This window comes from Pelophylax lessonae, assembly GCF_965119305.1.
Source record: "Pelophylax lessonae genome assembly, chromosome: 5".
In the NCBI taxonomy this organism is placed as follows: Eukaryota; Metazoa; Chordata; class Amphibia; order Anura; family Ranidae; genus Pelophylax; species Pelophylax lessonae.
Genome location: NC_138772.1, coordinates 159736881 through 159757255, shown reverse-complemented (window position 1 = coordinate 159757255; position 20375 = coordinate 159736881). Strand labels below are relative to the sequence as shown.

General features: G+C 39.8%; 1 protein-coding gene across 2 annotated transcripts in view; it reads right to left on the bottom strand.

Annotated features, from left to right (window-relative positions):
- The window catches only part of RBMS3 (RNA binding motif single stranded interacting protein 3), an 882638-nt gene that overhangs the window by 607900 nt on the left and 254363 nt on the right, over window positions 1-20375 (bottom strand). The window lies entirely within an intron of this gene.

The window sequence follows — 20375 nt, the reverse complement described above, 5'->3', positions numbered from 1 at the left end:
CCAATCACAGCTACTGAGACATTTGCAGGCATGGCTGGGATGGCTTAAGGCACACCAGTTAAACGATTGTTGATTGGCTGTTGAAAGCCCGCCATGAAAAGAGCGCCAAAGCATGCAAAACCCGGAAATAAAACGACCGAACACGGATTTTTACCCGAACATACAGTAAAGTGTCCGTGTCCGTGTTCGGGTACAAAAAATCCAATTATTCGGTACGAACACGAATAATACAGTCCGTGTTCGCTCAACACTAGTGATAACCTGTAGCTTCCCCCATCTTTCTGCCACTCTTTTAATGATTTTCATTAAACTTTTCTATTCTCTTTTACTTGCACTCAAGATTTGCATGTGTTAAAGTTGACCTGAACTTAAAAATTGGTGATTTGATATGCTAGGAAACATTTAGAAATGTTTTTTTTTTTTTTTTTTTGTCCAAGCAGTTCCTTTAACCACTTAAGCCCCGAAGGATTTTCCTGCTCAAAGACCAGGGCCTATTTTGTGATTCGGCACTGCGTGACTTTAAGGGACAATTGCACTGTCGTGCGACGCTGTACCCAAATGAAGTTGACATCCTTATTTTTCCCACAAACAGAGCTTTCTTTTGGTGGTATTTGATCACCTGTGCAATTTTTATTTTTTGCACTATAAACAATAAAAAGTGTAAATTTTGAAAAAATAACAATATTTTCAATTTTTTTTATATGAAATTCCCAAAAGAAAATGTAAAAATCTAAATTTTTTTAACATTTTAGGCCAATTTGTTTTCTGCTACATATTTTTGGTAAAAAAAATTGCAATAAGCGTATTTTGATTGGTTTTCGCAAGTTATTGCGTTTACTAACTAAGGGAAAGATTTATGTCATTTTTATTGTTTTTTTTTTTAACTAGTAATGGCGGCGATCTGCGATTTTTTTTGCGGTACTGCGACATTGCGGCAGACAGATCGGAGCCCTGACTAACATTTTTGACACTTTTGAGGGTACCAGTGACATTACTACAATAATCAGTGCTATACATATGCACTGTTACTGTAAAAATGACATTGACATGGAAGGGGTTAACTTTATTAGTGATCAAGGGGTTAAGTGTGTCCCTAGGGGCATGATTTTAACTGTAAAGAGGTGTGGCTTGTGATGTAACAACAGAGACATACGATCCTACATAGCAGGATCATGTAGTCTCTGAAGTTACATCAGGGATAATGACAGGCAGCTTTGTTTACATTAGCCGCCTGCCTTTCTCCCTCTCCAGCAGGATATCATGAGTCACCGGCGGACATCGGAGCCGCCGGTCACTCGCGCGGGGAAGTGCGGGAATGAGCGGGGGCGGAGAGCGCGCTCACCCCCTAGAGGCTCCTGGGCAAGCGACGTATCCCCAGAAGTAACGTCACCAGAGCTCAGACAGCTGCACATCATAAGCTAGCAGGGCATGTGGAAGTGCACTAGAAGGATAGTTAGAAAGCTGGTAGCCGGTAGCCAGGATAACATGTTTCAGGGTGTGTCCCTTTGCCAAATCCCCCCTTTTCATTAAAGCATGGTTTCAACTGGATTTCCTTGTCTCCTGTGGATCCTGGGCTCTGGTCAGTGCATCTTCCCCACAAAGTCAATTCCAAAGACTGTTTTCATAGGACCTCCTTGGAGCGTCTTTACTGTGTGTTTTTTGTATATTATCAGTGACCTTGTACTCCATTCAGAACAAGCTAATGGTACTTGTAGTTGAAGTCATTGTAAATAAATGATGCAGCAATGTGGGTGGAGCCCCGCACGGCCACGTTATTTTCAAAAAGTGACAGAGGGCGTTGGAAGAAGATCCCTACTCGCTGTCACTGGGAGGGGGGAGGGGAGAGAGGTGGAGAGGCTGCATTTGCTGGAACATGTTACATGTACCAAAGGTGAACTTATCCTTTAAAAATTATTTTTTTTTTTTTAAAAAACCTTTTGTCTGGAATTCCACCTGAAAAATATCAGTGCACCTCCTGGTGCCTACAGTCTTGTAGCCCTTATGTCTGCTGTGGAAGAGGTGGATATCAGGTGGATATTATGAAGAGGGCTTTCAAATAACACAAAAAGGCCCTATAACCCACTCTGTCCCCCCTTTTTTATGACTGCATTTAAATGGCAATAAATCAGATTGAGGGGCTCCTATATGTATGTCAAGCTAGTTCTAAAATAAATAAAAAAATCAAGTATATCGCCAAATATGTGCTAACAGTGTTCTCTGTTGCTGAGACTTTCTGGGAAAAACTTACTGTTGTGTAACACCACATAGACCTCTAAGGCATCCCTTAAGCATGGTATTTATTCTTGTGTTTTCAATGTAGAACACAAAATACCAATTCTTTACTGTTTTGTATCTATATACAGTATATATATTTTTTTGCATTGGTAAATGTCTTCTATTGGCAGTTTCCAGCTCTCTGTGCCTTTTTTTAACAATAGTTTGCCTCTCCTTGAAAATGACCAGAACGAAAAATAACAGGATTTCTCTTCCATAGACGCTACTGGGGTTAGTCACTAAGTTTTGGGTGTGGAACTTAGAACAGGGTTTGCTGAACCAAACCTGGGTAAATTAACTCATCCCTAGTTTCTGCAAATAAAATGATGCTACCACCACCAGGTTTCACCATAAGGATGGTGTATTCAGGGATATGAGCAGAGTTGCTTTTTTGCCAAACACAATGTTTTCTGCTAGGTTAAAAGATGTAATTTTAGCTTCACCAAGGAACTATTTAACACACGTTTATGTGTTTTTCACATGCAATTTGGCAAATACAAACAGAGATTTAATATGGGATTGCCAGCCATGGCTTTTTCTTCCTATTACTTGTACATACAGCCAAGCTTTGTGAAAAAAAAAATCCAAATAAAATTGTCCAATGGACAGTTTTTTTCATCTCAGCTGTGGATCCCAGAAGGTATGATGTACCATATTTTTGTATTTTTTCTAACAAAATAAATACTGCTCAGAATGATATTTTCATATTTTCTATAAAAAAAAACACTGGGACCTTTTGAAAACAGTGCATTTACTTTAAGATCATGTGACAATATGCCCACATGTGAGCTCTATTCAGAGTTGACATTTACTCTCCCTTTATAGATTACATAACCCTAGCTCTCCCCCCTTCCCACATTTGGAAATATTTAGGTACTCGCTCCAACTTCCTCATTCATTGCCTAGGCGAGGATGGCAATTACTCGGGAATCTCCAAGTAAAAAAAAAAAAAATATTTCGGACAAAGTGCTCAGCTCATCCCTACAGGGGATCATGTATGCAATGGATGAGGCATTCACCAAATTTTCAGTGCAGGTGTATTATCCTGATGCACGTGTTTAAAATGACAGAAATAGATTGACCTGCTTTATAAATATGCTCTTTTGTGTGCAAATCTATAGTCAGTTACAGCAAATTTGGTTTGGAAAAAGGTCCTAACAAGCTAGATACATAACTGCTTTGTAACCTTGTTATTCTATCTTTTGAAAAACATACTGTTCATTTGTGAGTAGGGAAGAGCCAAGAGTTCTGTCTGAACCTAAGTACAGTACTAAATACATTTTAGCTGTAAAGCCATTCGGACAAATTCCAAACTTTTAGGATGTTTAGCGGATATTGCTCCACTAAACATTCCGTAATGCATTGAAAAACAACTGTCAATGGCCAAAGTCTTGCAATTTCCTGTGCAAGATTTTGGTCAGCGATGGTTTTGTACAAAGATGCAGCTCAAACATTATAAAAGGCTGCAGTTTCAGCAGCCCTTTGTCATTGTGTTGGAGTTTAGTACAAAGCATGGCTCACAGGTTAGAGATTTGCCGGTGCTACTGCAACTATACAGCGTTTTATGGAGCACTATATTTACTATGCAGTACATTGCAGATTGTGATGCTAGGGAGAGTGGAGTGTAAGCCCACTTGCTTTCACTGTTTTTTCATTAGACCCAAGAGCCATTTTAAGGACTGTACCACAGTGGCAGGTTCCAGACTACATTTGTTCACACATAAGGCTACCCCTGGCCTTCACCGTCATGTGGAAGGTAAAGATTCTATATCACGGGACCATGTGGTTAGCATGATAGTCCATCTAACCACAGAAACATGGTCCAGCAGGTATTGAGAGGAACATTATATATCAATCTCGGCACACTGGGTAGCTCTGCTGGCAACAGGGAAGGATGCCGAGCAAGACAGCTCACTGGAGTTAGTTGTACCTCCCCGCATACTTATGGTGGTGATAGTGACAGTGCAGTCACCTCTATCTCCTCCTCCTCTATGCACTGTTCAGGTGAGTTGTCTTCTAAACCACCAGTCCCTCACAAGTTTTCAAGAAGCTATGCAATGTCTCAGGAAAAACAATGACACGAAGCGTGGCAGCGGGTAAGACAAGGGAACGTGATCTAAACTGTGGTAGAGATTCTACCAGCATTGGAAGGGCAGGCCCTGCGTGATGTGATTACCCCATGCCATCTTGTGATAGGAAAGGTTGCGTGTGACAACTAACCTGCTGTCCGCCTTTCAGCAGGGAATGTTCCCACATGTGCCTTGCTGGGTGTACATTTGGTGTAGTGCTTCATGGATAGGTACCCTGGTTAATAGGCTCTTCTGAGGCAGGCCAGAGGAATTTAAAGCTATTTCAGGAGGTAAGCAGGAACTCCATCTGTGCCTTGTTTTATGCCCACCCAGTGGAACTTACTTTGTCCATGCTGCAGTGGCTGCACATGCATCCACAGGCCATAAATGGATACCTGTGTTAGTGTGGCATTATACAGGCTCAAGAAAGCTGGGGTGGAAGCTGGGGTTCTTCTCTCCATGTCAGTGACTCCTCATTCTCGTACTTTGTCACCTTTTAATAAGACAACCAGGATGGTGAGCTGCAGACATCAACATCACAATTCCTGTGTTCTTCTAGCTGGAGCAGATCCTTTGTACACACAGGGCACTGTAGGCACACCAACAGTAAGAATATGGCTCTTTCAGGTCTCTTTATATCCAGACACCAGCCCTGTGACTCATAATTGGGGACAGGAGGAGCATTAGGGGGAGAAGGAGTATAAGTGCTGTGGCAGCAGTCAAGAGTAGGGGGAGGACATGGGGCAAGAATACAAGGGGTGGGTTTTATCTGTCACAAACCATGGTAATTATTATTGGCTGAGAAAATAGTTGAGAGCAATGTAATCCTTTGTGATCCCAAGGACTTGAGTTCCTCTGCCTCTGGTAACTTGTGGTGGATGGGCTTTGGTAATGCTCCAGAGCCTGACCTTAGGCTTTATGGCATTAAAGAGTGGAATAATTACTGGTTGGAAACCCACCTGGATCCTCATTACATGGGTAAAGTTGCAGAGCCCATCCTGCCCTTGCAAAGGATGAAACATCTGGAGAACATGCTGTGGAGGAATCTGTTACCCCCTTTCCAGAGATTGGCAAAATATTGTCTCATACACAATATAGCTTGACTCAAAACACTTTTACCCAGTACCAGGAATGTCCACTGCCAGCAGCTATCCACAATGCCTACATCATATTGTGAGTGAGTACATTGGTCATGAGCAGATGTTGACACCTTTCCATCAGGGAACCCCTTGAATATTGGGTAACAAGGATAGACCACAAACCGAAGATTGCCCTGTATACAGTTGAGCTTCTGGGTCTGGATCAGTGACAACTAAAACATACCAATGCCATGCTGCAGATGCTGCAGATAATGTTTTTGGAGGATTCTGTCACCCAAAGTATTTATTTTCTGTACAGTCTAAGCCTCTTCTAAAATAAATCCCACTTCCTCCCACCATTGCCCTTTCCTTCCATCAAGAGCACACCCAGTCATCATTAACACCTCCTTCTACCACTACTGAGTTTTTGTGTCTTCAATGTTGTCATTTAACCATTTGACCTTCGGAAGATTTACCCCTTCATGACCAGGCCATTTTTTGTGATACAGCACTGCTTTTTTTTTTTCTGCTATAAAACATATCCAATAAAAAACAAAAAATCCATCCCTTCCCCTATCAGAACAGAGATCTGCCTTGTTTGCATAGGCAGATCTCTGTTCTTTGTGTTTTACAAATGATCGTCGGTATCGGCAGACATCTAGTGCTCAGCAATTGCAGATCGGCTTCTGCTGTGATTAATCTCCAGCAGAAGCGGGCCGCCAGCAGACGGAAGTACATAAATATATATATATATATATATATATATATATATATATATATATATATATACATGATCCTGCCCAGGAAAACAACCCTGTAGCAGTAAATCTGCTATGGGGCGGTCTTGAAGCGGTAATACCATTTTTTCATGTTCTCCAGGCCACTGTACAGCTTCCCATGACATGGCCATTACTGATTTCTAAGATTCAATTCCCATTGACTTCAATGGGATTCAGGTTTAGGAACCCAACTTTGGTTATCTTTGCTGAACCTGTGTCTATCCAAACCCAGGTACGTCAGACTCATCCCCACTTATAAGCTTAACAACTATCCTGAGTCAACTTAAACTCAAAAGTAACACTTATTTTTTATTTTTTTAATTGAAACACTATGTGATAAATGATCAATTCAAAATGTAACTTTTCAGTATGTTCTATTTCAAAATGCCACATTGAAGAAATAATAAATAACCAAGGTCAATATGAGACAAGAATTCATTGTAATACTGGAACAATATCAGCAGTGGGCTTCTGTATATGAAATGATTTAATGATGGCCTCTATGCCTCCTGTTCACTCACAGCAGCTTGACAGATTACACTGACAAGTTGCTCACAAATTGATAAGGGGTTTTGTAGCATTAGATAATTTGTCAAAACTGTCTGAGATCGTGTTTAATGGACAGCACCCACATAAACAACACAATAACTTGGTGTTTCCTTATCACTACATCATAAACAGAAGGGCATTACAATCAAGATGAAAAAGGAAGCTATTTAAAAGGAAAGTAAAGACCATACGATGTTATTTTAACACTGCTTTCAATATATTTGTGATAGCCATCAGTAATATTACCAGTATTTTCATCTTAGAATGGCTATGCTATGCTCTGCTTTAAATTGAATCTCAGCACTGACTTGAAAATTTAATTTGTCCTCCCCGCTGCAAGTGAAGTATATAGCTCTTACTTTGTCTGGGGGACAGATCTATCACAGAACATTGTTAATTTCAACCAAAGGTTCCATGGTGGCTGGTGCTTTATCCTATTGTTTCTAGGGAATATGAGCAGATTCTGCCCAGTCTTCACGTAAAATGCATGACCGGTGATAGCATATGCTTCTGCATTGTATATGAAGATGACAGCAAGACCAGTCAAATGACCACCTAGAAGAACAGCTTTAGGGGCTGCTTTATCATAGCCAGAAGCAGCAGAGGGGAACTGGATTTACTCTGTAATAGATCATCCCCTAGTCAAAATTAGCATTTTTTCTATTTTTATCTATAATCCCATGTTATTTTCCTATTTGGGGGGGGGGGGGCTGGGGGTGAAATCAGCCTAGAGTTAGGCTTTAATTTATATGAAAGCCAAGTTAGGAAAATACAATATAAGCTTTACAATAGAAATGACATTTTGTTCTGCTACGTCATGTTTGGAAGCAGGGAGTGGCTGCAAAGAGGCTGCAGGAGTTTAATAGTACTTGAAATGCAACATAAGATAGGAACAAAGCAAAAAACAAATAGTTTAACCACTTGCCAACCAGCCGCCATACTTATACTGTGGCAGGTCGGCTCTGTCCCGCGAAGCAACGTACATGTACGTCGTTTCGCAGGACGGCTAGTGGGGGCATGCGTGTGCAGTTTGGACACAGGTGAAACCAATCAGCGGGTCCGGTGGCTGCGATGTCTGCCGGTGTAAACACGGTAGACCGCTGTTCTGTTAGTAATGAACACAGGGATTCTGTGTTCCTCCTATTTAGAAACACAGGTCTCTGTGTTCATCCAGCAAGCCCATCCCCCACACAGTTAGAAAGCACCCCCTAGGCACACATTTAACCCTTTGATTGCCCATAGTGTTAACCCTTTCCCTGCCTGTGTCATTAGTATAGTAACAGTGCATATTTTTAGCACTGATTACTTTAGTAATGTCACTGGTCTTCCCAAAAGTGTCAAAGATGTCAGTTAGGTGTCCAATCTGTCCGCTGCAATATAACAGGCCCGCTAAAGATCGCTGATCGCCACCATTACTATCAAAAAATAAATAAATAAATAACAATGACATAAATCTTTTCCCATAACTTTTACGCAAACCAATCAATATTCACTTATTGGGATTTTTTTACCAAACATATGTAGCAGAATACATACCTGCCTAAATTGGTGAAAAAATTAGATTTTTAATTTTTTTTTATTGGGAATGTTATATAGCAGAAAGTAATATATATATATATATATATATATATATATATTTTTTTTAGAATTGTCGCTTTTTGTTTATAGGGGAAAAAATAAAAATCACACAGGTGATCAAAAGCCACCAAAAGAAGGGTTTATTTGTGAGGAAAAAAAGGACATACATTTTATTTGGGTACAGCGTAGCACAACCGCGCAATTGTCAGTTAAAGTAATGCAGTGCTGCTTTGCAAAAAATGGCCTGTTTATTAAGGGGGTAAAACCTAAGGATCCAGAAGTGGTTAAAGGGATTGTAAAGCCTCTCTCTTTCTTTTTTTTTTAAATAACAAACATGTTATACTTACCTGCTCTGTGCAGTTGGTTTTGCACAGGGCATCACAGATCCTCCTATTCTCTGGTCCCGCCTCAGCTCTCCTGGCCCCTCCCTCCTGTTCAGTGCCCCCACAGCAAGTACCTGCTATGGGGCACCCGAGCCGAGTCACAGCTCCATGTGTCCATTCAGACATGGAGCCGCTACCTGTCCCCACCCACCCTTGTTCCTGATAGGCTGACTGACTTTGATTGACAGCAGGGGGAGCCAATCGTGCCATGCTGCTGTCCTAGCCAATGACGAGGGGAGTCCTGGGCAGCTGAGACACTCCTGCAACATTGCTGGTTAGAGATGGGCTCAGGTAAGTATTAGGGAGGCTAAGGGAGGATTAATGCATTAAGATTAAAAAAAAAAACTTCTGCCTTTTAAATCCCTTTAACTAAAAAATGCCAATTGTGTGTGTTACATGGTGCTTTACCAAACTAAATGCCATTCAGCTGTGGTTTAAATCTACAGTACTTTTATTCTTCCAATGAAAACTACAGACAATTTGTTAATACAGATCATATACTTAGACAGTTATTATTTCAGTATCACAATCTTTACTCAATGAACTCTTCTATTTCTTTTTTTAGTGAAATACATTTACTTTGTCATTCAATGTTTCTGTTATTTCACAGTAATATTTCATTTTGCTTGTGCCTTCTTTTAAAAATCACTTGTATAAATGTATTGTAGTTCTAGCTACCTTGTATATTGTGTTTAATAATACCATCCAAGATAAAATGCTAAATTGCTCTATGTGTGTATTGTAACCCAAAATGTAACATTTGATACACAGTATGTGTCTTTTTTCCTATAGTTGTTTGTAAATGTCGCCTTTTCTCTGTTTCTGTTTTCCTTTGATGTGAAATACCTGGTGATCCTACCAGTCCCCCTATGTTTCTGTTGTATTCTGACCATGGCAGGGATGGAAGCAGATCCATTCTAGGGTGGTCAGTTTGCATCTCTGTCTTTTACTTGGCAACATGTATACATGTACTCCTGTTGTCAGAATACAATGCTAACATGCCTCCCCGTCCAGCCATGCATGGTTTGGGTGACAACGGCTGAGATATGTGATGTCTGCAAAAACTTCTGATGATCACTTTTGCAGCTCTGAATAGCGGTCACGTGATACTTAAATAAATATTTATTTTATTACCATCTGTCTTATATTATTGTTAACATAATTTAATGGTTTTACAGAAAAAATTTTCACATTCTCTTTAACCACATTACCTCTTCGGACATACTGCGTACATTCACAAAGTGAAAGACGTACAGTAGAAGCCATGTGCTTGTATTCCCTTTTTCCAGTTGGCTCCTGGCTGTATTGCAAAAAAATATTTGGGTGTTTTTTTTAGCTACCTGATCACTTTTACAGGGGGCAGTGTGGAACTCTCCAGCCCCTCCATTACCCTCCATGGCTCCCAGGCTCTCTCGCTCTTCCTGGGATATTATTTATTATTAGGGAACATCCACACCCCAATCTCCTATGCTGTTCTCTGTAATGGGAACCTGTCACCTGTCCAATGCTATCACACAAGGGGAAGGCTTGTTAGCCTCCTTGTGGTAGCAGTAAAGTTATATAAAACAAAAAAATAAATAAATAAATAGTAATAAAAAAAAAAAGGAAAGTAACTCAATCACCCTGTGCACACCCGCAAATGTATACGCAAACACAGGGCATGCACATGTTTGTAAACTGTGATTGTACCATACATCTAATGTATTGGCAAAAATTAATTCTAGGTCCTTCAAGTTTGCTTTACAATAAGTTGAAGAGCTGTAAAGGCGTAACAGCGTAACCTATTGATAATTTTGGGTACCATACTTTTATTCCTATATTTTGGACAAATTTAGTTTTAAGGCTTGACACATTTGGTATATATTTGTTCTACACTAGCTATTCTTTTAAATAGTCTTTAATTAATTTTAGTGCATTTGTTACCTGAAAATATAGATTTAATAAACAGTTTAATAAACAGTGCAAATATTGTGCAAGATAAAACAAAATTGCAAAAAACATCTTTCTTTTCTACAAGGCCTCTACTTATATAAAATATATAATTATATATTATTATAATTGCTATTATATAGCAAATTAAAAAAAAAAAAGCATCTATAGTTGTGGGACAATCCATATTAAAATTGAATGTTATTAAAAAATAGGTTTTCCTTTTTAGTCTGCAGCACTGTCATTGTCTGTAAAAGTCAAGGCAATATGGCAACCTGGAGGCCTTCTGTACACAGTTGGTGTACAGTACGCCCCCCAGAAATGTCATTTCCTGCTTGACAAATTGGATCACTGACTTTCCCAGAAGTCTGCACTAAGATACAAATCAGATTTTAGACATCCTCTGCAACAAAAATCTAATCTTTGGTGAGATGCTTCTAAAGGGTTAATCTCTTCTAAATGTATGCAGGCATTGCAACTTCCCTCATTAGAGTCCTGCAAGTGCCTTAGCTGATTAATAATGAAAAGGCCACTCCCATTCAGAATCGGTATTCAAAAGACATAGAAGAACAGTTTTTTCTTCAGAGCAGAAAATGGTAGGACTGCAACAAAGTTTCATTGCAATGTATATTGATCACTATTTAGGGGATTATTCAACAAAAGTGGAGCTACACTTTTAGAGCCGGTTCACACTGGGGTGACTTGTCAGGCGACCTGGTCGCCTGCCATAGATTAGCACAGGACCCGTTCTAATAGGAGTGACACAAGTCGCTCCGACGTAGAAAAAGGGTCCTGTACTACTTTGGGGCGACCTGGAGCGACCTGCATTTACTTCAATGATTTGAAGTCCGTGCATGTCGCTCCGAGGTCGCGGTGTGCGCTGTGCGCCACGACTTCACAGGTCGCCCCGGCAAGTATGGTCACCCCTATGTGAACCGGCTCTTAACTGTCCTTATTTTATAAGAAGTGCAAATACTACCTGATTCTGTAAAACATTAATATTTTAATAAGCTATAGGCCTTAAAGTGGACCTAAACAGGTAAAAGAGTATATATGTGGGCTCTTCCGTGGGGTAGAGCCCTGATGAAGGAGCTACTCATGCTCCGAAACGAGGTTTGATGAAGGAGCTACGCATGCTCTGAAAAAACATGTTACCACCCAACCGCTTTTGACTATCAGCTGCGTGCGTTCCAGCGTGGTTACTGGAAGCCCTACCATGCTGTGTGCACGCCGACACATGAAGTAGTCTCCCAGACACTGGATTACTGAGCATCGTCTCTGCCAGCTTCTAAGACATGCTGTTTTGATTTCAACGTCTTGTAAGTTGTTTTAATCCTTCTAAGCTCCAATAAATGGTCTGTATTGCACTTAGAGGCTCCTTGTTCTTCTCCTTACACTTTATAAGTAATGTGTAGGTTTTATTGGTACAAGTATTTATAACCTCTCATAGAGGGGACATAACTATTATACATTTTTGAAGGATTAGGCCATCTTTGTTCAGGCAATGTCCAGGGTTACATCTTCTTCCTAAACTGATACTGGCTAAGTGATGACACATCACCCTGTGATATGCTACTTATGCCTCGTACACAACCGATCGGCCGTCTTTTGTCCAAGTTGTGTTTTGTTGGTTGGAATGTGCCTAGACTGCACATGAATTTTCTCGGCCAACAAAAATGCACTTCAGAAGTGATGTCATGTGCTGGTTTACTTTCCGTGTGTTTTTTCTTCTCTGAGCATGCCCAGTCTTGCTCATCAGATTTTTGTCTGCCGAAATCTGTACTGACTGACAGAAAATCGGCCGTTGTGTTGACAGCCAACAAAAATTTTATAGCCTGCACACCAGATTTAATTTGGCCGAAAAGTCGGAGTCGGTTGTCGAAAGCATCATACTAACAAGCCGAAAGTCGGCCGATCGGACGTTGGCCAAAAATTCCCAGCCAACTATTGACGCGTGTGTACGGGGCATAAGTTGCAATCTGAACTGATGAGAAGAGAACTGATGAGAAGAGAAGAGACTGAGGAAATGCATTCCTGCCTGCCTGAGTAGTATAAGAATCCAAACTTTTAGTGATGAAAAGTACAGTTTTTTAATTATTTAATTAATCTATAGACATACTGTACATTGTAATATGTCAGCAGTTTTTTCATGCAGACTAAAAAGTTTCTAAAAAGTTCAACTTTATCAAATTCTAGATTTCTTAAATGATACAAATTTACGCCTGTCATCGGCAGGTCATAACCATCTATATCTTTGTGATATTGCATTTCAGTGATCATGTCATTTGTAATTTTTGTTTGGTTTTCATGACAGTATTTTTTATCGTATTAATGACCTTTAGAATGCCATCAAGGACAAAGAACACACAATTTAAAACATATACACCCAAAGCAACTTAAAATGTGTTCACAACTTTACCAAGTTATTCAGACATTGTTAGATTGATTCAGAATGTTAAGCAATAGCACTATATGTCTTCCTCGGTAAACATCAGCACTCGAACAGAGACCAGATAACTCGATAATTTAGAGTGGACAAGCAGATGTGGCTTACTAAGCTTTTAATTAACCCTTTGACACCATTTCTCCTAGAATACTGATAAACAAGTTTAAATGCACTGGGATTGGATTGTAAATTGACAGTTTGCTAGACATTGGTTTCAAGAGAGAAGGCAAGCAGTTATTGTGGTAAACAGAATTTAGTGGCGTACCTGTGGGATCCATTCTAATACTATAACTTTTAACTGTCTCTAGCAGTGACATTGTAGATGACCTGGGACAAAAAGTATGTATTTTCCACTCAAAGTAGATAGATTTAAAATATACTCAAGAAAAATACTTTTTTTTAAATGTTTTTTTCAAAGCGGATTTTAAACTTCATGCAAAGTGTGTTTAGTCAGGACCGCCTTACTAAAAGGCTATACTAAGGTGAAAAAAAAACTGTGGGGGGGAAAATTTAGTTTACTTACCTTATTCCCCCTTCTGTACTATAGGGGGTGATGTAATACTACTGATGAAATGTAGACATGGGCCGAACACCTCCCTGTTAAGTTCGCAGCAGAACTCCCGAACAGGGGAAATGTTTTCTAATTTCAAACATTTTATTGGTTTTAAGTATTGATACAGCAGGGGAAATGTTTTAACCCTAACAGCGAGTCCCATTGAAGTCTATGGGAGCCGAATAGGAAAAATCAAAAGTCCCCATTTTTAAGGGTTATATGAAAGTAATTGGCCATAAAATCCCTTTTATGGGGGTCTGGGTACTGCCCTGAGGGACATGTATCAATAATTTTTTTTTTAAACGATCATTTATTGAGGAGCAGCGATTTTAATTATGCCTAAAGTGCAACAATAAAAATGAAAAAATCTTTTAAATATAGTGCCTGGGGGTTTCCTTAATGTGCCTGTAAAGTGACTCATTTCTAGCTTGCATAAATCATGCTGCAGCAAAAAAAATGACTATTCTAAATGAAAAAAGTCAGTCCTTATTTACAATGATTCGCTGTTACAATTCCCGACACCCGGCTATTAAAAAAAAGAAAAAGAAAAATTGCTGCCCTTCAGGTCTGGTTTGGATTTGGAGGGGAACCCCACTCCAAACAAATGCATGAGGTCCCCCCCAAAATCTATACCAGACCCTTATCTGGGCATGCAGTCTGGCAGGTCAGGAAAAGGAGGGGACAAGCGAGTGCCCCCCCCCTTCTGAACTATTCCAGGCCACATGCCCTCAACATAGGTGGGTGGGTGCTTTGGGTCACCCCAAAAGCGCCCTGTCCCCATGTTGATGGGGCCCCTACCTAACAATGACTCCACAAAGCTCCTAATTCACTCCCTGGCTATCTTTCGCCACTACTGCAACTCCCTCCTCATTGGCTTACCTTTACATAGGCTATCCCCGCTTCAGTCCATCATGAATGCTGCTGCCAGACTTATTCACTTTACCAAGAGTTCAGTGTCTGCCACCCCTCTTTGCCAATCACTTTGTTGGCTGTCACTCACTTAATGAAATAAATTCAAAATGCTAAAAACAGCTTACAAAGCCAGCCATAACTTGGCCCCAGCTACATCACTAACCTAATCTCAAAATATCAACCAAACCATTCTCTTCACTCCTCCCAAGACCTCATGCTCTCTAGCTCCCTTGTAACCTCCTTCCATGCTCACCTCTAGGACTTCTCCTAAACCTCTCCCTTCCTATGGAATTCCCTGCCCCAATCTGTCCGCCTCCTGCTCTGTCCAATTTTAGGCGATCCCTGAAAACCTTTCTCTTCAGGGAAGCCTTTTCCTCCTTCACCTAATAACTGTACTTTTATTTTCTCCTTCAGCTCCTTCCTCCACAGTTATTACATTTTGAATCAGTTGACCTTCCCTTTTAGATTGTAAAATGGAATGAGGGCCTTCAATCCTTCTGTATATAATTGTATTGTAACTGTACTGTACTGTCGGCCCTCATGTTGTAAAGTGCTGTGCAAACTGTTGGCACTATATAAATCCTGAATAATAATAGAATACAAACGATCTGCACACCTATGACATCATTTCGAGTCAAAGTAATTTATTTGAGAGACAGTACACACTGCATCATTCCACCCAGAGTCACCCCTCTAACAAAGGATCTATCTGTATGACTAAGCCCTAGATGGATGAAACGTATTAGCTGGGTGTCCCTAGGTGGAATGATGCAGTGTGTGCTGTCTGTCTGATAAACTCATTTCAATCCAAATGACTTCATTTGTGTGGCCCATTTGTACAAAAATTTGACAATGGAATTTAAATTCTAATACCCTCCGCATAATTGGATGTCTTTACTGCTACTGTCTTTACTGGTTTGCAACATATTTACAGTACACAAAGTAAAACACAATAATTCCTCTAAACATGATCAAAGGTAGAAACCTACAAAAACAGTTAGTATGTTAGTAATAGTATACTACTCATGTGGTTGTTTCTTTAACTTTAGCCATAACTCTATTAACCATTGTATTTCCATAAATCTTAAACAGGGTAACACTACATGTATCAAACATTCCAAAAAAATTTTCTTTTTTTTCTCCAATTTACTACAATTTGAATCCCTAATCTAAAGCGGAATGGGAGACTTCTGCAGCAGAATGTTTCAGGAACCTCATGTCGGCCATGCTCATTTTCATGTACATGCACAGAGATGTACACAGCCATGAGCATAGGTGTTTAACAGTACATGCAACAATGAGGACACGTGCATTTGCACGGGCCATGATGCACACATGGTCACACAGGCATGCCCATGGTTCCTGACACCTGGTGGCCTATTTAAACCTTATGATCACCTAGTATGATCACTAGATGGTCTTTAGCTCTTATCGCTGTGACCGTCTTGAAAATGTGTTGATCCTGCTATTGATCTGCCTATATGCGGCACTTTTCTGGATTTCCCTTGCCTGCCTTATTCTGCTGCTCATCTGTGTCATTGAATGAGATTCTGCCTTCTGACTTTGTACTTCACTTTCAGCACATTGCTGACCCTTGCCTGTCTCTGACTTGGAACCTGATTGTGATTCTGTAGCTATCTGCCTGGCTGCTGCAGAACTTGGCTTGTGACCTGACCATGCTTCTGCTAAATGGATTTCAGCACTTCCAAACTCAAGCTCAAGGACTCAACTCCCTGGCACCTGCACCCTTCCACTACAACCAAGCAACACATTACATTATCCTAACATTTTATCATTTCAAGGTCTTTTAAAACTCCTCAATAGAGAAGATTTAAACCCTATTTGGACAACATTTTGTCTTCTAAAGCACTGTGTATAACAGAACAATAGTGTTCATAACAGAATAACAGTTATTAAACAGAAAATATGGGTTTACGCTTTATTTTCAGCCTTATTTTGCATTTCAAAGCTGCTAATCTTCAGCAGGAATGTTTTAGACACTTCCTTTCTACCTGCACTTACTTCAATTTCAGCTGAACCAGATCTAATTTACCAGAAGTAAAGTTTGTCCCATGCCATGTAGATAGCTGGATCCTGGAGAAATATTCACTGCATGGATGCCAGTCTTTTTCCAGGCTCTAAACTTCCAGCACTGCAATGTTAAACAGCTTTGGTTCCCTGAGTTTAACTCAACAGAAAGATCTCCTGATGATGACCTGTCCCCTTATCCTTCCTTCAGCATTGAGAAAATTTAGCTGCTTATTTAGCTGCTTTCACTATATGTAATGCAACCTCTGAATGTGGGGAGGTCAGATTTCTGAATGTGGGGGAGTCAGAGGAAAGACAACATCCTCTCCCTGATTTGTAGCTAGTGTTATATGCAGTAAAAGCAATGAAAATAACTTTCCTCAATGAAGGAGGAGAGGGAGGATGGGTCCATGCCAGAAGCTTTTCCTTTTTTCGTTTAGTTTAGAGACCTGAAACTATTATTCTAAAACTTTTAACCTTCAAATCATTAAAAAGGTAGGTAGCTATTATACCACTCTAGTACTTCATATAAATAAAAATAAGTACAACGATAAATCCATAATTAATATCTCAATTCATATATCTGCACAAAAAAAGTCCCATAAGAAATATAGTCCTTTGAAGATTCTCCAGCCACCATGTTTAAAGATGTGAAGTGCTTAAATCTCCTTCACTTAATGCCCCACCACAGTGTGTATAAAATACACATTGCTCCAACAACCAGTAGTGAGGCCTGAGACCCAACAGTAAGGGATGTCAACAATGGCGGACGTGCAGCCTCAATGCATTTAGCAAAATCTGCATCATCAAGAAGCTCCTTATCCTACAGCAACTGGTATTCCCGGTTCGTCTCCCATCCAAGTACTAACCAGGCCTGACCCTGCTTAGCCTCCAAGATCAGATGAGATCAGGCGCATTGAGTGTGATGTGGCCGTAGGAGCTCCCTGATGGCAGGTTTTGCAAAATGCGTTGAGGCTGCATGTCCGCTATCATTGACGTTACTTCCTGTTGGGTGTCGGGCATCACTTCCGGTTGCTGGAATGCACGCAGGCTCTCTACGAGCGGCTTACATCTATAACAAGGCTGTTTGTGTTGGTGCTAACAGCAGCACCATTAAATACTGTATACAGCAAATGCACATCTGTTGTTTAATATTTAATTCTTAATTAAAAAAATACTACGCTATCACGATCTAATATACTTTTTGGATTTCTTTTCCATAGAATGAGAGATATCTGGAGGGCCTGGTGCCGGTGAACCTTATACAGTATCACATGTGACGTATCTGAATTATGAGCTGAGGAGTGACATCGGTTATCATCCCAAATTATTTGAGGCGTGTTAAATATTGATGGTTGCTGAGTGTACAATTTATACAGTACACACTGTGGTGGAGCACTAAGTGAAGGAGGATTAAGCACTTTGCATCTTTAAACACGGTGGCTGGGGGATCTTACAATAACTATATTTCTTATGGGAATTTTTTTCACACATATATACGAATTGAGATATTAATTATGGATTGATGGTTGATTATGTTATATTTATTTCTATTTATATTAAGTAATAGAGTGTTATAGTAGCACCTTACTTTTTTTAATGGTTTGATTTGAAGGTGGGCTTATCCACTTAAAGGGGTAGCTGCACTTATATACACAGATTTTGCATTTTTCACTTTGTGGGCACCATACTTATCACATTGTTCAATCTATTAACCACTGTTGTCTGGAATTTTAGTAACCTGTGAAAATTAGCTTGAAATTTTAGGTTTAGTCCTGCTTTAGCCATGCATAAGAATTTCACACGTAGGTCTAGGTGTAGAGAATTATCTTAGAGGTACATTTCTGAAAAAGATTCCATGGGCCATAAGTTTCTCTCAACATTCACTTTATTTATTATGTAGAAAGCTGATGGGCTACTCTTGCATAATTTAATGTTGCCAAGCCAAACGTAATTTGAATATTGAAATTATAGTAGAGAATATTTTTTTATTTATAGATGAAATTTTGAGGGAATGATTGGGTGAATCTTGATAAATAACATGAATGTCTTGTGTTATATTTGCCAAAATGCTCCCCATGTTTATACAAAATTCCAGAACTAGAAGGATTAATGTCATTTCTGTTTACTTTTTTTCTTTTTTTTTACTAAAGAAAAAAAAACACAATGATATCATTGATCATATTTAGACTAAATCAAAATATAGACAATAATCTCACAGTGAACTCCATCCTGCTTAGCACTGCACATTTGAAATTTGATTAAAATTATAGTATATTACATATATTCATTAAAAAAAAACAGAATAAAATGCTCATCTATTAAGCGAAAATATCATGTTTGGATGTATTATGATTTATCACATTATTGTATATCCTCCAGTAAGGTCTCACCATACTTACAGCATGTAACCATAGTAACATTCACATTTTATATAATTACTTCTATAAAGACAAATCAAAAGTTAATCTCAATGCTGTGTCCCAGATGGGGCAAGCTTGACTCAATTTATATCCCATCTTCCTATTGCTGCTTCTTCAGGAAATGAATGTAAAACTGAATAAATATTTTTGGGGAAAAAAGAAAAATAATTATCTGCACACAAGCTGTTTCTGGGAGACAGCCCCACACATGGATGGCACAGCCATGCAGATCCACCAGTCAGATACAGGAGCATCCACTGAGGTCAGAAGCCCACTCTTCTCTCATGGTGCGGTTGTTTTTATTTACTATTTACTTACTATTTACTTATGTGAATGCAAAACAAGGGATACTATGTACCCCTTAGTGCCGGTTCACACTAACGCGGCATGACTTCGGGGGGCGACCTGTGAAGTTGTGTGCACCGCGACTTTGGCGCGACTTGCACGGACTTCATATAATGAATGTCTATGCAAGTCGCTCCGATGTCGCTCCGAAGTAGTACAGGAACCTTTTTCTAAGTCGGAGCGACTTGAGTCGCTCCTATTAGAATGGTTCCCGTAGCACACAATGGACCGCGAATTGTCAGGCTGACCAGTCGCCTGACAAGTCGCGGTAGTGTGAATGGAGTCTTACTCATTCACCTGGGAGAGACAGATATTTTATGGGACATATAATTTATTAATTTATTGTATAATTGGCTTCTGGATTCCAATAAGTCTCTCCCTCTCACTACATATTTTTGGAGGGTAAAGGATGTAAGGATGAGGCCCCAGTCACCCCACCATTTTTTCTAAAAAAAAATATTAAAAGATGGGGTCCCTCTGAAGGGCTTAAAAAAGTCTTAAATTAGGGTATGCAGGAAAGGAGGCAGCAAGTGTGCAAAAAACTCCTAAACCATACCAGGCCACATGCCCATAACATTGGGAGGGTACCTTGCCAGGGGGTGACAAAGCCACCCCTCTTTGCAAGGCACCTTGTCCCCATGTTAATGGAAACAAGGGCCTCATCCCCCCATCCAATGTACTAAGAAGATGAGGGGGTCTGTAAGGGGAACTTACTGGAATCTGTAAGTCCCTGATCAAATTAGTAGGCTCACAAATGTTACCAGTACATAAATCTGAACAGGGTGCATTGTACCCCTTGTTACTTATTCACAAAAGACAATTTTCAATGTAAGTAAAAGTAACCACACAATATTTTTTTTTTTTTGAAATGTTGCTGTGCCACCATTACAACCTATGGAACAATGATGCTGCCTTGCTCATACTCCCATTGAAAATGCCAGATCCCCATTAACTTTTAAATGTAAACAAGCCTTTAGGGATACTTGCTGATATAATTTATGAAATACAGCCATGACCATACTTGATCA